Source organism: Cupressus sempervirens, chromosome 11 (genome assembly GCF_028749045.1).
Source record: "Cupressus sempervirens isolate cs-2001-9-10 chromosome 11, ASM2874904v1, whole genome shotgun sequence".
NCBI lineage: Eukaryota > Viridiplantae > Streptophyta > Pinopsida > Cupressales > Cupressaceae > Cupressus > Cupressus sempervirens.
This window is the reverse complement of record NC_143128.1, coordinates 638,070,259-638,089,928: the sequence shown is the minus strand read 5'-3', so window position 1 is coordinate 638,089,928 and position 19,670 is coordinate 638,070,259.

Genomic DNA, 19,670 nt, shown 5'->3' with positions numbered 1-19,670 from the left:
TGCTTCATTAGACTTATAGATATTGAGAGCTGGTGGTGTGTTCTAAAGGTCCCAGTCTATCATGTCAGGGTTGGTGAGAGGTAGGTCAATGGATGAAAGGTCAGCTATGGTAATGGTATGGATATAGTTATCTAGGTCATCCTTAATGTATTGGAAGGGTATTTCAAAGAATTCCTCCTCTTCAGTCTCAGAATTAGACTCAACCATACAATAGTTGTTAGCAAAGGATACCTTGGGTTTAATGGAGCCCAATCCACATCCTTTAGGATAGCTATTAGCTTCAAGGGGTTGTCTAATTCCATCTTCTTTAGGTCCAAGGTTGGCACCATGATATCCCATGTTTTTGATAATGGGAGGGGCCTTAACATACTTATCCTTGGGGAATTCCACAGGTTCATCATTTCCATCAAAATATAGCCAATCTAGGATGTTAGATTCCATATGTTCATCACTAAGTGAACCCCAATGTTCAAATTTTGTCTTGTTAGCATGCATAGTATCCTTGTTGGTAGGAGGTGGTAATTGTGAAGGTTTTCCAAAGGAACGATGGGAGAGTGGTAGTTGTCCAACACACAAGGCATTTTCAAACTTATACTTTCTCATTCCTAAATCAGTAAAAGTAACCTTCTTCCTTGTAGTATTAACCTTATTATTTTCCACCTTTTCTTTTCTTTTGTAGGAATTGGAATCATTATTGGATAATTCTGGCACTTTTGTGGAAGGTGAGTTTGTTATTGTGAGAAGCTTGGGCACAACTTTAGAAAACTCACTGATTGGACAAAAATTTGCTAGTGCACCTTCCAATCTTTTACAAAAGGCAAAAGGTGTGGGATCACCTAGAATCATGACCTCTCTTCCTTGGTGAGGAAATTTCAAGCATTGATGATAGGTAGATGGTACCGCTTTTAGTGTATGTATCCAAGGTCGACCAAGTAAAATGTTATATGGCAAATCCAAGTCTAGGATATGGCATTCAATATTTATGACGGTTGATCCAACCTTTAGTGGTAACATGATAACTCCTTTTGATTCTTTTTCTCTTTCATGATATGCTTTGATTGTTATCCTTTTATTAACATCTAGGAGTTCCTCTGGAAGTCCCAAGAAATGAATCATCTTCAATTTACATAAGTTCAAACCGGATCCATTATCTATAAGGACTCTTTTAATCTTATGTCATTGTATAAGGACTTCAATGTGGAGCAACAAATTATGGTGGGGATCAAGACCTTGGAAATATTTATCTGTGAAGATAAGGTGTTTTTGTGTAGCAAGGTTTCTAATCATGGCAGTGAATTTGGATTCATTAATGTTTTTAGGTACACGAGACTCTAAAATAGCCTTCTTCAAGATTTCTTTGTGGATGGGTGATGTGGTTAGGAGCTCTAGAATGAATATTTGTGCAGGAGTCTTACCTAACTGGGATAACACATCATAGCGAGAAGTGGACCTTTGTGAAGTGGATGGCATAGTAGGCACATGTGGAATTGATGGATTAGTGGGATTGGGAATGGTAGCTTGCAAAGTAAGTCTTCCCTGTTGAGTGGTTGCATCACAATCAACTGCTTGTAGGACAAGGGTATTCACATGAGTGTCTACCTCTTCTATGTTACCACACATGGAGTCAAATCCACATATATCATTGGTTTCTCTTTTACACACAAGGAGTCAAACCCTAATATGTGATTATTAGAATAGTCATAAGGTAATTCATTTGATGTGGGAGCTCGATTCGCATTGTTCATATTGTTATTTCCATTGTTGTTATTATCATTATTGTGATCAGGAAATGGCTTTTGGAATAACTTCAGCTTAGTGGTTTTAGAGGATGGTCCTCCTTCTACCTCAATTTCTCCATCATTGACAAGATTTTGGATGAAAACTTTAAGTTTTATACACTTTTTTGTGTCATGTCCTTTGATGCAGTGGTATTTTCAATATTTATTTTCCCTATACCATTTTGATTTGGGTTGATTCTCATCAAAAGGCTATGTGTTGGGAAATACCATCAAATTGTGATCCACTAGTTTTTGGAATATGGCTTCCAATGGTTCATGAAAGTTAGTTAACTTTCTATTGCAATCATAGTCATGATTGTAATTATTGTTATTGCGAGGGAAATATTGTGTTTGATTGCGAGATTGCTGATTGTTTTGATTCTGATTATCATGGTTTGAATTGTTGTTGTTTCCTCCTTGAAGGTTTTGTACATTTTTAACATCAATGACACCATAGTGTGTGACACCTTTGTTTTTGGACCAAAACTTGGGTTTTCTCTTGTTGGTTGTGTCATTGTTTGAGGATGATGAGCTATAATGTTTGATGACTGTCTAAAAGCCCATTTTCAATGCTTTTACCTCTCTTGACTAATGTAGCGAAATCCTCAAGGCTAGCCATCTTCATGTGAAAAGACATCTCTAGTGTCAATTTTTTTATAAATACATCCACAAGGTGGGAATCCTCAATTTTCTATAGCATGTGGTTAGCAAGATGCCTCCACTGTTGTAGGAAATTGGCAAATGTTTCACCATTTCATTTTTTTGTATTACACAAATCACTTAATGAGGCATGGTGTTCAATGTTGTAAGAGTATTGTGCTACAAAATTCCCTATTAAATCATTGAAAGAGGTAATGGAACCCTTGGGTAAGTTCATTATCCACTCTAGTGTGGGGCCTCCAAGACTTCATGTGAAGAGCCTCTTAAGATAATCTTCATAATAGGCTACTTCTTGACACAAAATTGAGAATTCCTTGAGATGTGTGATAGGACATGTTTCTCCCGTGTATTTTTCAAATTTAGGAATCTTAAAGTTTGGTGGGAATGGTATCATGTTAATGGATCTATCAAATGGAAAGGGACAAACTTCCTCAAAAGAGAAATCTTTCACCCCTTTGTTGATCATGGAATGTTCCAAGCTTTAAAGTTCCTACAACTGTGCTAAATCTTGGTTTGGTTGCACTTGTGACTATTGAGCATTTTCAATCCCACCTCCCAAGCTATAAGGAGTTCCAAATGTATTATGAGGTGGTGGGAGTGCTCCACTTTGGCCAATGTAATGATATGCAGTCATTGGAATTAGCACAGATATTTTTACTATACTTGTTGGAATTTGTGAATAAGCAAAATACATTAGTTGTGTTGGAATTGCCATTTTTTGAGTAGACATTTGCCCAATGTTTAAGCATCCCACAATTGGACCTGTTAAGGTGGACTGTGGAACACTAGCATGTGTAGTAGTGTTGGGTATGGCACTAATGATTTGTTGGATATGTTTTGCACTTAATTGGAATGCTGGTTGTGTGGTGCCACTTGATGTAGATGTAGCACTAGTTGCTACTGTGGGTCCTTGGCTAGATGCTTTAGTTGTTTTTGGCAATAGGGGAGCACCACCCTTCATAATCTATCTAAACAAGGTGGTCTCATCAAAGCTTGTAGGGACATTAACACCATCTTTAACCAAGTTTAAGAAGATCTCAATTTTGTTTGCCCTAATAGATTTTTCCATCATTTTGACATTGTATGGATCTGCAAGGAATGTTCAAACATCATTAGGGATATTTTTGTTTTCAATAGGGTTTTCTTCTTGGTATACTTCTTTGCCATCATTTCCCAATGTTGTGTTGCGAAAAGGATCTTTTGGTTCTTTTGTGGATGTTAAGCTCGGCATGCCAAAGCTTCATCTAGAGGGAAATCCTCTCCCCAATGATGTCGCGTGTGGAGCAAAGGGATTCTCCATCTTTTTTTGCCTTAATGACTCCAATAAGCAAGACATGGGATTAAATGTGAATCTTCCAGATCATGTATGTACCATACAATAGTGACCAAAGCAATGGGTGGAAGATGATGGAAGCAAGAGAGGAATGTAAGAGAGAACTGTTGAGCCTTACGCAATGAAAGGGGTCAATAACCTAGATGTAAACAAAAGACCTTGATTTAGCAAATGAAGTGTGATTATAGGCTAAAAATATCTTTCTCCTACCAAAGATGGTCAAGTGATCTTTAAGCAAGATAGGATATCAAATTGACTATCCACTATTTGGAGATGGACTTGTGATCCCAAATGAGTGATAGGTGTTTTCTTGTGGATAAAAGGTCTAATGTTATAATCTCATAAGGTGTTCTTATGCTAAAGTTTTTAGGTTCAAATGGTCAAGCTCTCTAGAGGAAGTTTGCAAATGGAAGACTAGTAATTTGGAAAATGAAGGTGTGGTGTTCACTTATGTGGTTAACTCAATCCTCACTTACTGGGAACAAAAACTAGGGGTTTACTCCTGGTAAGGTAAACCAATTTTGAAGTTTTGCATTGTACTCAATTCTATCATAGCGATCTTCTTTAGCTTCTTTTTTTTGGATGTCTTTGATAGTGTATCGAAATTATTTATCACCATGTGCTAGGTTCTTCCTTTCTTTGTAGACAAATGGTTTGGACAATTTCACCTTCTTATGTTTGACTTTTTCGGTCATGGTAGGGAAAAAACAAGACTCAATTTCAAGCACAAACTCCAACTAGACTCAACCAATTTCAAATGCTAGACCAATATAGAAATCTTGAAAATAACCATGAGTCAAGAGGACCCACTTACCACTGTTTCACTCACTGAAGCTTAGCTCGCCATTTCACTCATTTTTGCACTTGTTTGATGTTTGGTGTTGGTTTTGAATGTTTAAACAAATAGACACACAAGACACGCCAACAATCCTAATAAGGCTACAACTAGGATGTACAAGGATTATCTAGAGGGCGTCTTCGATATACGCAAAGTACGTGAGGCCCAAATCTATAGATAAAAGAAAATAATGCCACATAGCTAAGGTGGAAGGTAACCCAAATCTCCTCCTTCACTTCCCAAAGGTATAAAGTTCTTTGGGGCTTAGCCAAGAGTGACAAGATTTTACTTCCAAGAGAGGTGTCTTTCGATTCAGCTTTTGATTCTTATACTTTGTCAGAACACTGGAGTTGAGGTCATCCCAAGGGGTGATGAAATCCCTAAGTAGGCCTCCTAAAAAAAAAAAAGACCACTTATTTCTTGTGCACCCAAGATCACTCGAAGGTGCGAGGGGAGGTTTAAAAGACACTTGTTCTTTCCCAATCAAGCTTTAGGTTTTATAATCTACTTTGAAGACACACGTGTTTATAGCATACAATATTTTTTCCAACTTGAAATTGTCATCAACATAAATAAAAGCATGGATTCATCAACAAGAAAGTAAATCACTCGTGAACATAAGAAAATTGTTGAAAATGAAACCAATTCCCTTAAGTCGTTCAAGTTTATGTGAGTTCATTTTAAGCACCAATTTCAAATGTTTTCTAGCCTAAGAATTCATTTCAATTTCCTTAAGGAATTCAAGAGTGTGTGAATTCATTTTAAGCACCAAGCCCAAATGTTCTGCTATTCTAAACATGCATTCCAATGAAAAGATTTTCCATTCCTTTAATGGCATTCAAGATTGTATTTGCTACCTAAACATCCATTCCAATGAAATATGAATAAATTCCTTTAAGGCATTCAAGATTTGATGTAAAGTTTTCCTTTAAAACATTCAAGAGTGTGTTTGGATTTTACTCATTAATTTGCAACATGCATTCAAAAGACAAGTGGTTATATCATGCAAGTTTATTGACCTTTAATCCTAAAGTGATGAAAATCACTTCAAATTTCCCAAGTGATAAAAATCACTATAGGTTTGTTTTAAGTCCTCCAAGGTCTATTTCTTGCATGAAAACTCGTTAGTAATCCCTAAAAACCAATAGTCAGTGAGAAATATCTTTAAACTTAATGATTTTGTCAAAAGTCGCAAATGACAATTCATAGGTGCAGGTGACAAAAAGTGCAAACATTGAAATGCACAAACGAAAGAGGGTAACAAAGTATGGCATGTAATCTAGTGGTACTTTTGTTAGGCATAGATGACAATTCAAGCTTTAGAGATGCTAAAATGCGTAGACAAAAAAAGACACCCAGCACACAACAAAGATGACAATTTGGAAAACACAAATGATAGAATGTTACGCATAGACAACAGTATGAAAAATGCAGACGATAGTGAATGAAGCATAGACGACAAATTAATTTCTTAAATTTAAAACCTGCTCACAACACAGATTATAGAATAACCTACACACATGCTAAAACTAGGTCCTCAAATGTAATGTGGGTAGATTAAAACAAAAAGGCATAGAGACACTGATATGCATAGATGCTAGTCTGCACAAACATTGATTTACAAAGACGACAGAACGCAGATGACATTGCATTCGGTGCAAATGACAATGTGAGGTTTTTTGGTAAGAAACTACAAACTGTTGATGGATTTTTGAAAGGGAAATAGAGACGTGGGTCCCATCGGGCATGCCAAAATGTATACTAGAAAATTTAACCTATTGGAAGCAAGAGAAAACAAACACACATTAGCTGCACATGGATATTAAGATACTCAAGACAAAATGAAATACAACTAATATTATGCTTGAGCTTTGCAACTCAAAGAAACCAATAAATCAAGTCCTCAAGAAACCTCAAATAGTTCAACAAAGGCACCCATGAGAGGCCTTTTTGGTGTGTTATATTGGAGGAATGTTGGTGTGCTCTCCCAAAATACAACTATGGTGAATCTCTTGATATTGAAATGCAAATGTGATGATGAAACTATGCTATATAGATGAAGAATATCTCAAATAATGGCTATGGAAGAAGCCATGCTTGAAAGAATTCAAGGAAGTGGAGATGGATGCAAGAAAACAAACTAATCTAACAGTGCAAGATGAAATGAAAACTAACAACTACCAAAGGTTAGTATGCATGCAACTCTAGAAAATCACTACAAAACTCAAATGGCAAACTAGCATGATAATAATGCATGTGAGGGAGATGATAATGCTTGAGATAAGGGCTCTATTTATAGGCTTGAGAGAGGCCCTGATGAGGTGGAATCTATGTGGCATCCACATGGCTTCCACATAAGAAACATGTAAGCAAACCATGCAAGTGGTCAACATTCAAAGTTTGCTCACACATGTGTGAGCAAACTTGAAAAGAGGAGTGGGGGACAAAGTTGTAAGAGGTGTGGAAGGCATGAGGGGTGTAGAAAGTGTGAGGGTTCCTCACACATGTGTGAGCACACACTTAGGCTTAAGAGGGGGTTTAGCAAGGTGATTAAGGTAATCAAGTGGGATTTAGGTTGTGGGTAGGCTTAGAAGGATGAAAATGATGGGTGTAGACTAGGTTTTTAGGCTAGGTTTAAGATTAAATTAAATAAGATTTAATTTAATCATAGGTTTAGAGGAATTAATGAGATGGAGGAGATTTAAATAAATAAGATTTATTTAAAAGAGGGATTTATGGAGGGTCATGTATTAAATAAATTTAACACACTAAGGATGGAAGTATTTAAATTAAATTTAAATACCTTTGAAAAGTGAACCTACTTAATTAAATAAATTTAATTAAATAGGTAGAAGAATATAACAAATATAATTAATTATAATTTCAAGGGCAATATTAAATAAATTAATATAGTCTTTTGAAACGATTTTAAGCGTCTATAGTTTGTTTGATAAGCTATATCATTATAATGTATTTAGTGTTAAGTTTGGTAATGATGCACCATGTTATGTGAAAGGTAAAGGATCAATTAAAATGAATGATAAGATAAAATGTGATAATGCATATTGGGTTGATGGTTTTAAATATAACTTATTAAGTGTGGCACAGTTGATAAGTTTAGACTGAAGATTTGATTTCCATAACAAGAAAGAAAAGATCTATGATGTTACTAATGAACTAGTTGGAAGTGGAGAGAAAACAAGAGCTAACTTGTTCTATCAAAACCTATCTGAAGATACTTGTCTATTTTCACAACGTGAAGATGTTTAGCTATGGCATAAGAGGTTATGTCATATGAACTTTGATAATGTGGTAAGCATAAGTAAGATGAAAATAGTTATAGAGGGTTACCAAGACTAAGAAAAACTGATAAAGTGATGTGCAAACAATATCAAATGGGTAAAATGAAAAAATCTAGTTTCAAGAAAAATACCTATTCTTCTGACGATATTTTGGAGTTGGTTCATACTAACTTGTGTGGTCCTATTGTAGTGAAAACCTATTATGGTGATAAATACTTCATTTTGTTTGTTAATAACTTTTCTAGAATGATGGTTGTGATGTTTCTTAGAGAAAAATTAGATGCATTTCAAACATCTTTAAGTGAAGATTCTAAAATGCTTGAGATCAGAGAGGGGGTGAATTCATCTCAAATGAGTTCAACATAGTTTTCAATGACAAAGAATCAAGAGGAAAATGAGTGCACCAAGGACTCCACCACAAAAATGGTATAGCTAAGAGAATGAATAGATCAATTATAGATTGTGCAAGAACACTAATGATGAAGAAGGATGTTTCACAGAAGTACTAGAGAGAGGTTGTAAACATTGTAGTCTATACTCTAAACCGAGTTCAAGTAAAGAAAGGGAAAAAAAAGCATCTTTTGAAATCTAGTATGGATATGCATCAAATGTGAATTATTTTAAAGTTTTTGGAAGAAAGTGTTAAATTTTGAAAGATGCAAGAAAAGATAAACTTGATGCAAAAAGTGATAAATGCATATTTCTAAGTTATCCCACTAAGAGCAAAGCTTATAAGTGTTTTAATTCTAACAATAACAAGATTGTGGAAAGTGCAAATGTTAGAGTTGATGAATTTGAAAAGAAAAATGAAGAGGGATGTAAGAAAGAGCCTGAAGACAATGGAAAGTTTTTCTATATCTATGAAGATAAAACTAGCACATTTCCTAAACCAAAAAAGGTGGTTGGCAAGCATCAATAGTTAAGCATTATCAAGGTTTTGTAGAAAAGTTTTGTTGAGCATCAACAGACTGCCGAGAATCAAGCTATAGGAGTCGAGTCATAGACAATGACTACCGACCATCAGATAGAGGAAGCCAAGTTGTAGCTAGAAATAATTGAAGATGTTGAACATGATGAATCCAGTGAGCCACAACAAGAACAACCCAAATCTAAACTTATATTGGAAAATTATGTGAGAAGAAATCATGCAGTAGATCAAATCATTAGAGGCAAAGATTTAGGATTCATGACAAGAATAAGATTGAAGAATGATACATGTTTATTATGTGATTTTAATCTTAAATGTGTCAAATATGCTTTGGAGAATGAATATTGGATCAAGGAAATGAATGAAGAAATTGAGAAAATTGAGAAGAACAAGACATGGATACTAGTACCTAGAATAAAGGATAAAAAGGTGATTAGAACTAAGTAGTTTTTCAAAAATAAGTTGAATGAGAAAGTTGAAGTTATAAGAAAAAAGGCAAGACTAGTTTGTAAGGGATATGCACAAGAGGAAGGGGTTGACTATGGTGAAACTTTTGCCCCAGTTGTAAGATTAGAAGAGTGAGAACTTTTCTTGCATATATTGCTTACAAAGGATTCAAAGTGCACCAACTGGATGTAAAATCTTTGTTTTTGAATGGATTCTAGAGGAAGAAGTCTGCATTGAACAACCTGAAGGTTTTGTTAATCCAATCAAAAGGAATATAGTATATAAGTTATACAAAGCTTTATATGTTTGAAGCAAGCCCCTAGAGCATGGTATGAAAGGTTACATAATTATTTGGTGAAAAGTGGTTGCGAGAATTAATGACAATAGCAATTTGTTTATGAAAATTGAAGCTAAAAACAAGATCTTGCTAGCTGAAGTCTTTGTTGATGATATAATATTTGGAGGAAAGGATTCATTTAGAAAGTCATTTTTAATAAAATGAAAATGGAGTTTGAAATGTCAATGTTTGGAGAGATTAATTTCTTTATTGGATTGTAGGTGTATCAGATGAGTAAAGGTATTCTCATCACCTAATCAAATTATATCAAAGAAATTTTGAATACTTTAGGTATGGAAGACTCAAGACCAATTGCAACACCTATAGTGATTGGACACAAATTTTCAAAAAATGATGATTCTACTAAGGTGAATAAAAAATTATATAGGTCAACGATTGGAAAACTAAAATATGTTGTACATAGCAAACTTGACATTGCATTAGTTGTTGGTATTGTTTATAGACTCTCTACTAATCCCACATAAAACCATATGATGGCAGTAAAGGAAATATTTAGATGCCTGAAAGGAATAGAAGACTATGGACTATAGTACAAGAGAAGTGATGAATTTGAGCTGAAAATCTATATAGATGTTGACCGGGTAGGAAATGTTGATGAAAAAAAGATCACAAGTAGAGGAGCTTTCTTCTTAGAAAGAAGATTTATTTTTTTTTGATAAGAAAGAAGCATAATTGTATTTCACAATCTACTGCAGAGGTTGAATATGTTGCTACAGCAGTGAATTGTTCAAGTATTGTATGGATCAAGCAATTGTTGAAAGGAATGAAGGAAGAGATAACTAAACCTGATGTGATATACTGAGATAACACAAGTGCTATAAACATATCAAAGAATCATGTGATACATACAAAGAATAAGCATATTGAGATCAATTAACTTTACTTAAGAGAGTCAGTACAAGACAAAGAAGTGAGATTGGAATATGTGAACACAAAGGAATAGTTAGTTGGCTTATTCACAAAGGAACTACCTAAGGATTCTTATGAGTTTCTAAGAAATAAGTTAGGGATCATCCCCCTACATGAAGAAAACTAAGAAGAGATGTTGTATTGCATCAAATATTTGAATCATAATATCATATACATTGATGCACGATGTCACACTTTAGGAGCTTCCTAAAGGTGTGAAAAGTAAGACCCTAAACTACAAGTAAATGAAGCTACAAGGAGTTGATGTTGAGATGGAATTATTATATCATTCAGATTAAGTAACAAGATGATGTGTGTGTATGGTTTACATCTTTGGTATTTTTTTTTCAAAGAGGGAGAGATTAACATGATTGGTTTACCATACAACTTATCAAATAAAGAGGGAGAGAAAGAATGAGTTACTTTATAGCATTGAATAGTTAAAGAGTGAGGTCAAAGGGAATAATTATTGTCAAAAGGGAGACATATGTTGTTGAACATGTGAGGTGTTGCTAAGAGAGAGAGTATATCCTGAGACTGCATGGATGAGAATAATAATGAAACTAAGAAAGAGAGAACACAAACATAGAAGGAGATAATAGTACAATATTGAAGATTTTGGATTTCATGGTAACCAATATGGTGTTGGCATCAATGCCAAAGAGGGAGATTGTTGGAAACTAGAATTTGAGAAATTGTTATGTTGTCAATTATGTCAAACCTATTGGTAAGATAGAGTGTCAAACCTACTAGAGAGACATTTATTAATAGTATAGAGTTCCATATCATTTGATTGATGAAGAGGATATAAAAAGAAGAAAACATGAGATGACCTAGTAAAAGGTCGAATTGAGATGTAATAAGTATCATAGAAATATAATGGGCACTTGATAGGTTAGTCCTTGACAAGATAATGTGTTGTTCAATCAATACATGAAGTAAAGAAGACAATTGGATGAAGATAAGAGTTGAAACAGGTCAAAAGAATAAGGTAGACCAAGTATCAACATTGGACAGTCAATGTAAGAGATGAAGCAGAAGATTAAGGAACTTAAGTAGAAGCCCAACAAAATAGTTCAAGCTGAGTGCTACTTATTATCAAACAAATGTATGAAGAAGTGTTTGTAGAGACCAAGCATAGTAATGGTCGAGTGATCTTGTTGATGCTAAGTGGGATAGTATAGTGTGTTTCGAGCTACACAGTAATGACCAAGCAGAAGAACATAGTGAATGACAAATGACATCAAAAGTTATAGTTTGAGAAAGATTTGATTTTGAGGCCAATAAAGTTGAAATTTTGAATTAGTCAAAGTGTGAGGAAGATAAGGATTGATGAGATGACTTTTTAATGCATGAGGAGAGTTTGTTAAGCGATTGAAGGCAAGGTTTTGATCAAATATTTCTAGAATAAGGAGAACAGAAAGGTGGAAGGATTCGATGAATCTAATCTAACCCTAAGGTCAGCGGTGATGTTTAAGTGGAAAAAGATCAAAATTACCTATTTAAGGAGGCATAAGGAAGGAATTTGAAGGTTTTTTCATTGTTGATTAGTGATTGTAAGGAGAAGTTGTGAAGAGTAGAATAGCAGAGGCAAAGTGTGAAGAGTTAGGTGAAGAGCGATTGTTTGAGGAGATACCAAGCATATCAGTAATGGAGATATCAATGGAGGCTAGTCAATCAACCAAAAAATGAGAAAATAGAAATCTAAATTTTCAATGTGAGTTGTACTTTACAAATCAAACCTACTATTACATTCTAACCATCATATCAGTCAAAATCCTTTAATTAAGGTTGACCTAATAGTCATTTTGTAAATGCTTTAATCAAGTTGGCATACTAATGGAATGATCCAAAGTCCTCTAACATGGCCACTCCTAATAGGATGATTAAATCCTTTAACATGGTCACATTTAACAGTGTGTTGTATAACCTTTAACGGGGCTAACTCTTAACCGAGCTCACTTCAGAAGAGTGAAAAATTGGTAGCATGTTACTTGGTGGTTTTTCCCAAATTGGTTTTTCACGTGAAATCTTGGTGTGAAAGTGTTATTTTTATATGTGGATGTTATTGTTATGCATGCTATATTTTATAGTAGTTAATTTATTGGCAGTCGACACATATACAGACAAAGAGTTAAGATATTGCATGAAATGTTAAAAAGTTGATGATATGCTATATAGATCAAGGGGGTTTCTGAGATTGATTAATTTGTTTGAAGTTAGTAAAAGTTGAATTGGTACATTTGGACTCGAGGATAATTGATTCACCCCCTCCCCTTCTTAATTATTCTAAATCATTATAACAATTTTTAATTCATATTACATGTATGCAATCTTGCATTTATAATTTAGTTTGAAGTTGAATTTCCAATTTCATGTTTTTATTTGAAATTGAAAAATATTTATAGTAACTTTATGTCCATAATTAAATTATTAATTACCTATAATTACTCCAAATAATTAACATTTATATTTATATTTTAAAAAATTCTAAAATTTATTTACATTTTATAACTCCATTGGAATTGAAAATCTACTTCTCTAAATTAACTTAACATTTTTAATATTGTAAAAGACAAATAAAATTAGGAAAATAACTAGACAACATTATATTTATATTTTAAAATTCTAAATACATTTTTTAATCATAATATTTAAGTTTTAATTCATCTTACATGTAAACATATAAAAATACTTGAATAAAATTAATTACAAATATATTTTATTTCAAATAAAATATAAAGTAATTATATTTTATACTGTGCCCTATCATATGATTGTTTATAAATTTTCCTCATACTTGCAATGGTTGACATCATAGAGTAACTTATTTATGAAAAAAGAACACCAAAACTTTGGAACTTCTTATGTTGTTTGAAAGAAGAAAATAATTATTCTCCACTATTCAACACGATTTGAAATATCAATGTAAAACATTTATAATAATGTCTTGCAGATAAATGATATACTAAAAATTATAAATTGCATAAAATTAATAAATAAATAACCTAGAATTTAAAATAACTTCACTTTCTACAAAATAATTTTAGTTCGTAAATTAATAAAAACAAGAGGTCTGCAAAGCTATAGTCATGCCTTGTGTAAAAAGGGAGAAGTATGATACATTACAGTAATTGTTTGAAGAAAATAAAATCATATCAAGCATTTGACTATATTATGAAAAGAAAAATGATAATTATCAAATAAATATACATTTTTTAATTAATGTATGTTACTTTTTAATTAAATTTCTTATTTCTTAGTTTTCTCTCTTCCTTATGATGGATTAATAAGTGGGGTTCAAAAAGAACAAAGTATGGTTGAAAAGGAGCACAAAGTATCATGATAGATTTTGGAAATCTAGAACATATTTAAGCAAGTGGATAATCTAATTGTGTCAATCTATACCAACTTGATTAAGTAACCAGAACAAATTTTATTTTTAGTATGGTTATTTAGAATGAAATGACAAAAACAAATTATAAAGTGATAGGTAATGTTCTTTGACTAATAGAATACTTTATTTTAGATGCCCTAGATGTTCTTATAAGTTTTGAAATTAGAATAAAATGTGAATACGATTTATTTTTGAAAGTAACAAAGCAAGACAGTAGATTTTTACGCTACAAATAATATACTTTGCTTTAGTTGCCCTTCCAATTTGGTTTTAAATTTTTAATAATTAATATTATTATGTAGAATAATTTTAATTATTTAATAAAAATTAAAAAATTAAATGAACCATGTTTATGATATAAAAATTATAACTCCTATTTTTTAAAAACATTTGTTATATGGGAATAAAACAAAAATATTCTATTGATAATATGTGAAATGATGGTGTACAACACATGGATGATAATAAAACTAGAGAAATATATCCTTTTTCAACAAAGCATGGAAGTTAATCCTCTACCCACGTGGTTAATGGAAGACATTGATCCTCAAAATAGAGAAAATGATGGAACTCACGTTGTATATAATGACACAAAAGATTCAATTGTTCATGTGTCATTTCTAATATTGATTGGGATAATAATTCATGTTTTCTACATTTTATATCCCTCTCCCTATTCAAAACTTAGGCCCCCTTTACTAAAAATGGTTTTGGCAAGTTGGAACACAAGAGCATGCTATAAAAATGTTCAAGTAAAAGACCAAATTGGTGGTCATCTCCATATCACAAGGATACCATGCTATTATGTTTGGTAACTTTGATGGGACACAAGTTGAATGCGATGATGGGGAAACCATAGTTAAGTTCCTCAAAAATTATGAACTGGAGAAATTTGTAAATTCACCTACACATGTCACTTGACAGATTGTGTGTTTTAAAACACCAACCTAGTAGATAGGCACAAATCTACAAAATTTAGATGATGATCATCCTGCACATGACAGTGCTCCTATGGTGGAATTTTTTGATAGGCATGAACATAGACATCTCAAGGTATACAACCATTGGTAGATTACAAGTTCTGTACAAATAATTTTTTCTGTTAGATGTGATCAAATTATGAGTGAGTTATTCCATGATTGGAGACCATTGCAAGCTAGGAAGTTGGGATTTTTGTAGATAATGAATGGATAAATAATGGATATTCAACAAGTAAAATTTCACAAAATACATTGCTCACAATGATAACAGGAGCATAGTTTATGTGAACCAAATCAAATATTCTGGCCTTGGGAAGACTTTTGAACTCCTCTACATATTTATTGTAAGAGTAAAGCGTTAATTTCATTTCATTTATTAAATTCACTTTACGCCCTTCTTAAGGTTTCACTTTATGCACTTTTGCATTTTCATTTAATAATTAATTAGTAATCATTAAATAACATTTTACCTTTTAGGTTATGCTTTTCTAGGTTTTGATCTCATTTACTAAGGATAGATCTTTTGTAATTATCTCTCATCATTTTCATTTATGAGAATACAATTTGCATATTTTGAGAGCAAATTCTTGCCTCTTCTTGTTTTTTCTTCTTTGTGATAGGTTTTTACATGCAGGTATTCTTCAAGTTTTTTGGATTTGTATTGCTCAAATCCTTCATGGTATTAGAGCCAGATCTGTTGTAGCTTGTTTGGTATTTGGAGAAAAATAAGAATGAGGGTTTGACATAACAAATCTGATGTTTTTCGAGTATTTTTTGTGAAAATAGGCGGTTTCTAATTTTTGGAGCACTTTGAGGCCAAATAGACCTCATAGTTGGATTCAAAAGGCATCAAAACCTCCAATTTCATATAAAGTTTGCCAATTTCGGACAACGTTGATCTGGGAGGCAAAAAAATTGCCCAGCAAGATCGCATGACCTCCTGCATGCATACCGAAGTTTTTTTCAAAAAAATTTGTGAAAAGATGGCCCACAAATTATTTTTCGGCCTACAAAATAGTTTTATGACCAGCACAACATTATGTTGGCACTACTATCATTTTATGACACCGCTCTCGACATCATTTTTTGTTCTGGTTAGCGACGCTTTCCCATGGCTTCTGCTCTACCCCTACACCACCACGGCTCTACCACTCTCCACCTACTTGGCCTCCACCATTGCTCCACTCTGGTGGTTGTTATTTATTTTTTATAATTTTCTTGTATTTCTTAGACGGAGGCCCTGTCATTTTTTCACGATATCTTAGGTATACAGGGTTCTTTTTTCGATCCAAAACAAGTGTCAAAAAGCTAGTTCTGAGATGGAATGATGGAATAGGTATTTTGGGGATTTTATTCTAGTTTAGTTCCTAGTTTTTCACTTAAAATTTTTGGATGACTTCTATCTTCCAGGGGGCATAACTTCTTTGTTGTAGCTTCATTTTTCGGTCCAAAAAAGTGTCAAAAAGCTCTCCTCGAGCACTTTCCAGATTCTCTATAATTTCACCAATATTTTTTACTAGGTATTTATGATTCATTACTAAATATTCTTTTCTCTTCTCTCATTTATGCACTCCTTCAAGTAGTTAGGGTTCAATTTTTTGCATTGTGGGTGGTGTTTTGTCATATTGTTTTTGTTATTTACTTATGTAAACCAAAACTACATTCAAAAAAAATTCAACACCTTCTTAAATAATGGTTGAGACCTCTTCTTGTCTATAACTTTTGACCCCTCATAACTATCACACTTGGAAGACCTTGATGACTCGGCTTCTCTGGTCAAAAGGGTTGTGGTCTTGTTTAGATGTCGTGCAACCTATTTTATAGAGGCCTTATGAGATCATGCAACATAGGAATAAGATGGATGAGGCAATAGGATTGATTTATTTATAGGTATCATATAGTCTACAGTTTCATCTGGATGGGTGCAATACTCCTCTAGCTATGTGAACCAAGATTCATGGCTTGTTTGGTACTGTGAATGAGTTTAAGGAACTTCATATAGAGGTAGAGCTTACCTCTCTTGTGCCAAAATCCTTTATGACTATTGATGACTTCTTGATGAAGTTTAATCAACAAAGATCTATATTGCAGGGTTGTGAAAAAACAAAGACTGATGTTGAGTGCATTTATTTGATTCTCTCTAAGCTTCAAGGGAACTTTCATATTTTTTCTTCTACCTTTTATTCCACCAAAGATGCTTTGGGTAATAGATATGTTATGCTTGCTTTTGAGGTCTTTTGTGATCACTTGACTAGAGATTAGTCAAAGCTTACACAATTCGATACTATGACTAGTTCTAAGATGAAGGCATTGGTAGCTCAGACATCTAAAGGAAAGCCAAAGTAGAAACCAAAGCATAAGTTAGATTTAGCAGGCAATGAGAGTTCCTCCAAGCATACTCCCAAATTAGATGCTTGGAAGCCCTCTCAAAAGGGTAATTCTTCTAAGTCTGGTGAGTCTTCCTCTAAGACTAAGAAGTACACAGGTGATCCTTTCAATTTTTTTGTCAAGGCAGGACATCTAGTTTCCAGGTGTTGGAAATATCTTGAGGCTTTAGAGGAGGCCATGCAGCATTCCAGTATTACTTCTCTAAAGCCTCCACCTCCTCCTACAGGGAAAGGACTTTCTCTTTCTACAAAAGAATTATCTTCTATAGCTCCTTGGATTCTTGATTCCAAAGCTTCAGATCATATAACACACTCACCTGATTTCGTTACCTCACTTTCTCAAAGTGTTACTACACAAATGATATGGGAACATCCTAGGGAAGTTGGCTATCTTGCATATTAAGATTTTTTTGTGGATTTGAGCAGAGCTATTGGGGTCTTGGGTAATTAATTTTGATGTATTTAATAAGTATTTTAAGCCTTTAAAGGCATTTAGTAATTAATTTTTGTTGGAGGCCAACTTGTGGCTCTTCAAGTATTTATTGTAAGGGATATTTAGTTTGTAGCTTATTGGGCCAACTTGTGGCTTAGGTTGGTATAAGTAGGGGTTTTGGTGAAGTTTTTAGTCATTATTCATCCATCTCAGAGAAGAGAAGGCGGTAGAGGAGTAAATTTTGAGAGGAGCTAGTAGCTAAGGCTTGGAAAACAAGGAGATTTCTTGGCGGGTTTGCGAGCACAATTTAAGATCTTCCTTGGAGGTTTCTACTAGAGTGTGGATCTAGACTAGCTAGGGTTTGGATTAGATCTCGAGTGATCTTGTAGAACTATTACTTTCTTTGTATTTGGTCATAATTAGGAAGGCCTTACAGCCTAGCACATTGCATGTAATTTGTTATTTTATGAATAAAGAGTTGTGATTTGATATAAGATCTTGCATTATTGTTTATCTTTCATTGTGTGGTTATTTACTGGGGTCTAGGACATCTCCTTTGGGGATTCTCCTACCTTTCACTACATCAAGTGGTATCAAAGAAAATGTTGTTCTTGAGTGTGTAGATTGAGCATCGAAGTTGAGGTAGTTTGCACCAGGATCTTGGTAAATGTGGCGCTGATTTGTAGATCTATTGCTTAGGGTTTGCAAAAATCTTGGAAGATTCCTCTATGAAGATTGGACCCTAGGGAAATTTATGATCTTAGTGATGTTGGAGGAAAGGATCTTGGAGAATATTAGAGCAGAATTCAGATCTAAGATTGCATTAATGAAGAGTGACATGATTGTTGAAATTGTGAGTGCTTTAGGTGGTGTACCTCAGCATGCAGGTACTAAAGATTTTTATGAAGAAGTTGTTGAAGACTTTGAAGTTTCTATATTGAATGGTGAGGATAGAACTGATCATGTGGAGAAACCTATGGGAAATGGGGTTGGTCAGTTTTCTAGACTTGGATCTCAATTAAAGTTGAAGCATAAGATGGAGATTTCTAATTTCTCAGGTACTTTGAATACTAAAGACCTTATTGATTAGATTGGTGAATTGGAAGACTACTTTGAGCTTGAGGATATTAAGGATCCACTCAAAGTAAGCTTGGCACAAACTAAGTTGAAGGGACATGTTGCTCTTTGGTGGAAGGAACTACAAATTGACAGAGAGGAGGAAGGTGAAATGAAGATCACTAGATGGAGATTGATGGTGAATAAATTGAAGGCTAAGTTCATTCCTACTGATTATGAACTTGATTTATTTAATAGGTTGCATAATCTAAAGTATAAGGATATGTCTATGAAAGATTATACTGAGGAGTTCTACAAGTTGACTATTTGGTCTAGCCATAGAGAATTGTCAAAGGAGAAGGTAGCTGGGTACATTAATGGTTTGAGATTCAATATTCAGGATGAGGTTGGTGTGCTAAATATTTATTTGGTTGAGGATGCTTATCAATATGCATTGAGAGAAAAACAGAAGCTAAAGAGGAAGAAGTAAGGTAGTTCTTGAGAGAAGGAGGAGTAGGACTACTCGACAAAGGCTAAAATGAGTGTAGAAGATAAATTGACAGAGAGGAGGAAGGTGAAATGAAGATCACTAGATGGAGATTGATGGTGACTAAATTAAAGGTTAATTTCATTCCTACTAATTATTAAATTGATTTATTTAAGAGGTTGCATAATCTAAAGCAGAAGGATATGACTATGAAAGATTTTACCGAGGAGTTCTACAAGTTGACTATTTGGTCTACGCATAGAAAATTGTCAAAGGAGAAGGTAGCTCAGTACATTAATGGTTTGAGATTCAATATTCAGGATGAGTTTGGTATGCTAAATATTTCTTTGATTGAGGATGCTTATCAATATGCATTG